This window comes from Saccostrea echinata, unplaced genomic scaffold, assembly GCF_033153115.1.
Source record: "Saccostrea echinata isolate AGI-Se365-2 ecotype Australia unplaced genomic scaffold, CSIRO_AGI_Sech_v1 ptg000036l, whole genome shotgun sequence".
Taxonomy (NCBI): domain Eukaryota; kingdom Metazoa; phylum Mollusca; class Bivalvia; order Ostreida; family Ostreidae; genus Saccostrea; species Saccostrea echinata.
In genome coordinates, this window is record NW_026889785.1 from 3056310 (window position 1) to 3062703 (window position 6394).

Consider the following 6394-nt stretch of genomic DNA (forward strand, 5'->3'; position numbering starts at 1 on the left):
ATAAATACTTTTATTACATTTCAAAAAATAAAATGGAAATAATTATGTCCCCATTGACAGAGGGGTTGTTTTGGTTTGCACCTGTTTGATCAGTTTAGCAAGTGTTCTTCACTCAATGTCTTGAGAACACTGCAGTGCTTAACATACATTAAATGTACACTGACCCCCACCCCCCTCCTGCAGATGACATAAACCCTATATATTTTGAGGTTACACGGTCAAGGGTCAAACTACTCTAGGCATAGGAAGATTCTGTTTATTCAATATATATAAACAATTTGTATAACAGACATCAAACTTTGTATATGTATATTGCTTCTCCCTAGGATTAAGGAGAAAATGACCCTAATTCATGTTGACAATGTCAAATGCCATGGGCTCATCAATAACTTATTTGAAATGTCTTTTAACTTTTAATGTTAGTTTTGAACAAAAAAGTATACACTTATATGGAAAATATATCACTTATCTAAAGTGCATATTTTCTTCATTTGCAGAGTATTTATTGTTTAAAAAATTCATCTTAGCTCCGTTGTAATTAAACATTACAATTTTGTCAGGGTTCATTGATAAATTTCTGCAGTTATGATGATTAAAATTTTACAACACATCATATTACTTGTATTGAAGACAATTGTTTATTTCCCCCCAAATTGTGAGACAAACAGTCATTGTTAATGTAAGCATTGGATTGTAAAGTGTATATTAAGATTAGGCCCCAAGATCATGAAACAGATTTAGATTTAACTCAAAATTTCAATCATCTATAAAATGTTTAAAACTTGTTAAATGAAACTCTGAATTAACATGACAGCAAATTGATGATACAAAATTGAAAAGTATTTTTGAGCTACTTAATTTCTAAAAAAAATTCAGCGCCATATGCATTTTTTGACTTAAGCTTAAGATGCTTCATGATCCTTGGGCCAAGACTCTAAAGTCTAGCTTGAGTACATAAAGTATGTTGAAAAATGATAAAAAGTTTTTGGTACATGTTTTTCAAAATAAATGATACACGGGCACAGATTCTTCAAAGTGAATTTTTATTAGAAGACCAACATTTTTTTTTTAAAGCAGATGTTAATGAAAAATGATGTCTTCGTTTTCATACTGTTTATGTTTTCTTTTTAAGGGTGAATGACTACTTGAAGAGTGGAGTAGAAGAATCATCATATATATTTTGTTGCATTTGAGCATTGGCTTGCTTAATATTGGTAGGTTTTGTGATATTTAATAAATAAAGCATTGTGCAAAATGAATCTTTTGTGTCCATATTTTACTAAGAGTGAAATTCATTAAACTGTGACTTTAAAAATGGGGAGTAAAGGGGGAGATTGTTCAGATCATGACTCCAGGGGTAGTGCGGGGTCATAAAATGAAATCCAAGTTTTGCATTGAATTATAAAGGAAAATCTTTAAAAATCTTCTGAAGAAGAACCACTGGGCCAGGAAAGCTGAAAATTATGTGGGAGCATCCTGGGGTAATGTAAATTCTAAATTGTTCAAATCATGACCCCTGGGGGTATGGTGGGGCACTATAGGGAAGTATTACATTGAAATATATATGAAAAATCTTTTAAATAAAAATCTTTTTCTCAAGAATCACTGTGCCAGAAAAGCTGAAACTTATGTGGAAGCATTCTGGGGTAGTGTAGATTCTAAATTTTTCAAATCATGACCCCCAGGGGTAGGGCGGGACCACAACAAGGAATCCAAGTTACATTGAAATATTTAGAAATCTTTAAAAATCTTCTGATGAAGAACCACTGGGCCAATAAAGCTGAAACTTGTGTGGAAGCATCTGGGAGTAGTTTAGATTCTAAATTGTCGAAATCATGATCCCTGGTGGTAGGATGAATCACAATAGGTATTACAAGCTTAAGGGGGGAAATCTTGTAAATGGCCAAAGTCACTCAAGTGAGGGATGTGGTTCATGGGCATCTTGTTTATATTTTAACTGCAAGGTTTGGACCTCAGAAATTATGAACAGAAAGTGCTGCAAATTTAGAATTTTATCCATAAAGTTTTTGAAATAAAATAACTTGGTCTGTTTTATGAGAATTTAAGGGTCATATACATTTCTTGGTATTGCATTTGATTTTTCTTGTTTGCAATCTTAAACATGGACTAAAATCTATTATAAGAAATGATTAAATAATGGACACTTGGTGCATTTGTAATTTGAATCCCAAAACCTTATCCTACAATAAGAGGATATCAATGAAATTCATGCATCCAAGTAAGTTAAATTTGCACTTAATGGCAGAGGAAAACGTAAAAAATGGACAGACTAAAGGTTAAAATTTAAGGCTTATTCTAAATGAATGCTAATTTCAAGATCAATGGTTAATGTGTACTTTTTAGCTCAACTGAACCATAGGCTTAAGTGAGGTATTCTGATTGAAGTTTGTCCATCTATCTGTCCGCCTGTTCTCTTTTTACATTTTCATTGAACCATTTAACCAGTTTGGACCACAAACTTGCCACACAAAGCATCCCTGAGTGAAGGTTGTTCAAATAAAGGGTCACATCCTCTTTCAAGGGGAATTGATTAAATAAAAGTGAAAATTATAAATTTCTCAAGAACAATTGGGCAAGAAATATTGAAACTTATGTAAAAGTATATATTGTATATTCAATGTCTTCAAATCATGACCTCAGGAAGAGGATGGGGTCTCATAAGGTGACCAAATTTTGACATAGGAAAATATTTTTAAAATTTTCCTATAAAGAAACGCATGGCCAATTTGAAAGTTATTTGAAATCTTTTTTACCTTGGGTAGATTCAAATTTGTTCAAATGATAACCCTAGGGGAAAGGGTGGGGCCACAATAAGGAATTAAATTTTTACATAGGAATATAAAGCAAAAATAAAACAAAAACTTGGTAACATCATGGGTATGCTATGGAACCATCTTCAGATAGCGTCAATTCAAGTTTGTTCAAATAAAGAAACCTGGTGGTTTGATGGTGATAAATGTTTTACATAGAAATGTATGGGAAAAGAATCTTGCAAGACATTCCTCTTAAGAACAGCAAAGGCTTGAATAGTCATAAAGATATGGAAGCATTCTCAGGTAGCGTAGATTCAAGTTTGTTCAAATCATGACCAAAAGGGATTGGATGGAGTCGGAATGGAAATTCAAACTTTTACCTACATGTAGGCATTTACTTGTAAAGAGAAAAATCTTAACAGTGAAGTCTTGATTAGTTTTTAGCTCACCTGAGCTGAAAGCTCAAGTGATCTTTTCTGATCACCTGTTGTCCATCATCTGTCCGTTTGTTTGTAAACTTTTCACAGTTTCATCTCAAGAACCACAGGGTCAATTTTAACAAAACTTGGTACAAAGCAACCTTGGGTGAAGGGGAGTTTCAATTATAAAAATGAAGGGATGTCTCCTTACAAGGGGAGATAATCAAGAAAAGACAAAAATAGGTTGTTATTAAAAAATCTCAAAAACCACTGGACCAGAAAAGCTGAAACTTATGTGGAAGCATCCTGGGGTAGTGTAGATTCAAAATTGTTCAAATCATGACCCCGGGGGGTTGGGCGGCGTCACAATTAGGAATCCAAGTTTAACATTGAAATATATAGAAAAAAATCTTTAAAACTTCTTCTCAAAAACCACTGGGCCAAAAATGCTGAAACTTATGTGGAAGCATCCTGGGGTAGTGTAGATTGTTAATTGTTCAAATCATGACCCCTGGGGGTATGGTGCGATCACAATAGATAATACAAGGGAGAAATCTTTAAAGAACAGCATGACAAAAGTTACTCAGGTGGGCGATTTGGCCCATTGGCCTTTGTATTGATGTGGAAGCACTTTCATATTGTAAATAAAGTTGATTTATAAATCATGACACCCTGAGGTACGTTGGAGCCACAATAGGTGATCTGAAGTTTACATAATCATAGATAAATAAAAAAAAACTTCTTATGAAGAACAACAGGGCTAAAGTGAGCTTTTTGGCCCTTAATCCTTCTTCTGCTTCTTGGTGCATTTCACAAAATATTCCTTTCTATGACGGAATTGATGTATTTAAATGAAAAACTAAGATTTTTGATTTTATTTTCAGAAAATGCCACGTAAAGCAATGAAGTCTTCTGCAAAAAAAGCATCTGAACAGCGACTTAGGATGCAGCAGAGGAGAAAGCAGGCCACAGAACAGAGCGTCATCTCTATAAAATGTCCTGAAGAGAGCGTCACCTCTATAAAATGTCCTGAAGAGAGCGTCACCTCTATAAAATGTCCTGAAAAGAGCGTCACCTCTATAAAATGTCCAAATCAAATAGAGAATAAAACAAATGGAAATGAAACAAATATGTTGAAGAGAAACAAACAAGAGAAAGAAAACATGAACAAAACTGAAAGAACTCCATCATTTAAGATTCGTAAAGTTGATAGAAAAGAAAACCAATTCAACCCAGGAAAAGAAATAAAAATAGCAGTTCAAGGTAGTTTTCATCAAGGAGATTCCAGGTTTGGAAGAAATAGTGGAAAGCAATGTGTTCCTAATAGTTTGTCAGCAATAGCTCACAGCAAGTTGAAAGATGTAGATAAGTGGGATCAGGCATATCTGGACAATGTCTTAATTGAAGGAAATAAGATTTATACTTGGATTCATGGAACAAATGAATTGCTGTTAATGTCAGATCTGCCAGAAATGATTGAAATATCAGGAAAAATGATGCACATTAGAAAAAAAGACTCGATCACAGCAACAATTGATACTACTGGAACCATTGATTTCAATGCTTTTGGCAATTGTCTGCCACTAGATTTAGCAATACAAGAATCACTCATAAACTCTGATGGTTGTTTCATATGTGCCATTAATCAAACTTTTATGGTGATCAAGTACAACCATGATCTTTATTTGTTTGATTCTCACTCAAGAAATAGATTTGGTTTAATTGATGGAAATGGAAAAAGTTTACTGATGCAGTTAGAAAACTTGGATCATTTATATCATTACTGCTGTAATTTAGTGCAAGGAGTAGATCAGACTAATCAATGGTTTGAAGTCACAGGTATTAGTATAACAACTGACGAAATTTTCTCAGCTGAGAATGTTCTGTACTGTCGCAATACAATGGAGGATGACTTGATGCAAAATAATGCTAATTATCCATCTGGACAAGAGCCAGAGAATGTACTTATGCCAGGAAGGGAATTTTGTTTTCCTAAGAGTGAGAGTAATTTCCCAAAACACGAATCCTTAGACACTGAAGATGTCTTAGAAAGTGAAGATATGATCCAAAATCATCTGAGTTTTCCGGAGTGTGAATTAAAAATTCAAAATGACATGAGTAACTCACTACTGCATTGTTCTTCAGACATAGAAATTGTATCAGAAAATGAAGAATACACGAGTTACAATTTCATACCTCTTACAATTGCAACCAAAAGAGAATTATGCAATGTGCTACACATTTCTTCTAAACAAGTATGTAAGAGACAGTCTGACGTTGTTTACAATATGGGACCTCCAAAAGCTACGAAATCGATAGAAGAAGATGGTAATTGTCTGTTCAGAGCAATCTCATATGCAGTATCAAATAGACAACAGAATTATAACAAGGTTAGAGGTGCTGTTGTTAACCACATTAAGAAGACAGATGCTTTGAAATCATTTTTACGACCTGAGTTTCAGTCCGTTGAGGAGTACATCCGAATGTCCAAAATGGAGAATGATAAAACATGGGGAACAGAGCTTGAGATTTTAGCTGCTGCAGATCTCCTGAAGACAGATATATTAACCTTTCTGGATGGATCATGGATCAAATACTCATCTTCTCAGATATGTACAAACAATAAAGTTAAAGGTGAATCGATATACCTAAAACATACAGGTAATTCCAATCATTATGAATGTGTGACATTTGTTAATGATAAAGACCTTTCGCAAGCATCAAGGAACATGCAAACTAAGAACTCGAAAATAGGGGGAAGAAAACGAAATGCTAAAAATGTAAAGCAAATAAATGCACCTGTAACAAAGGTATTAAAAACAGGCAATTTTGGACTGTAACCAAGAAACTTTCAGAGATTCATCAAAGGCTGTAAAAGAAAAGGAAAAGTACAAAACATGCAAGGAATTTAGGGACAAAAAGAAAGATATTTCAAAACAAAAATATGAAAAAGTTCCACAACATAGAGAAAAAGTTATAAAACGCATGAAAAACTATTATAAAAATGATGATGAATACAGGGAAACAGTAAAGAATGCAAACAAAATGAAGTATGAAGTCAACTATGAATTCAGAGAAAAAGTTAAGACTGCAAGCAAGAAGAGGTATCAAAAAGACGACAGTTTCAGAGAAAATGTGAAAAATGCAAGCAGAGAAAAGTATGAAACTGATGCAGTTTTCAGAGAAAATGTGAAGAAAGCA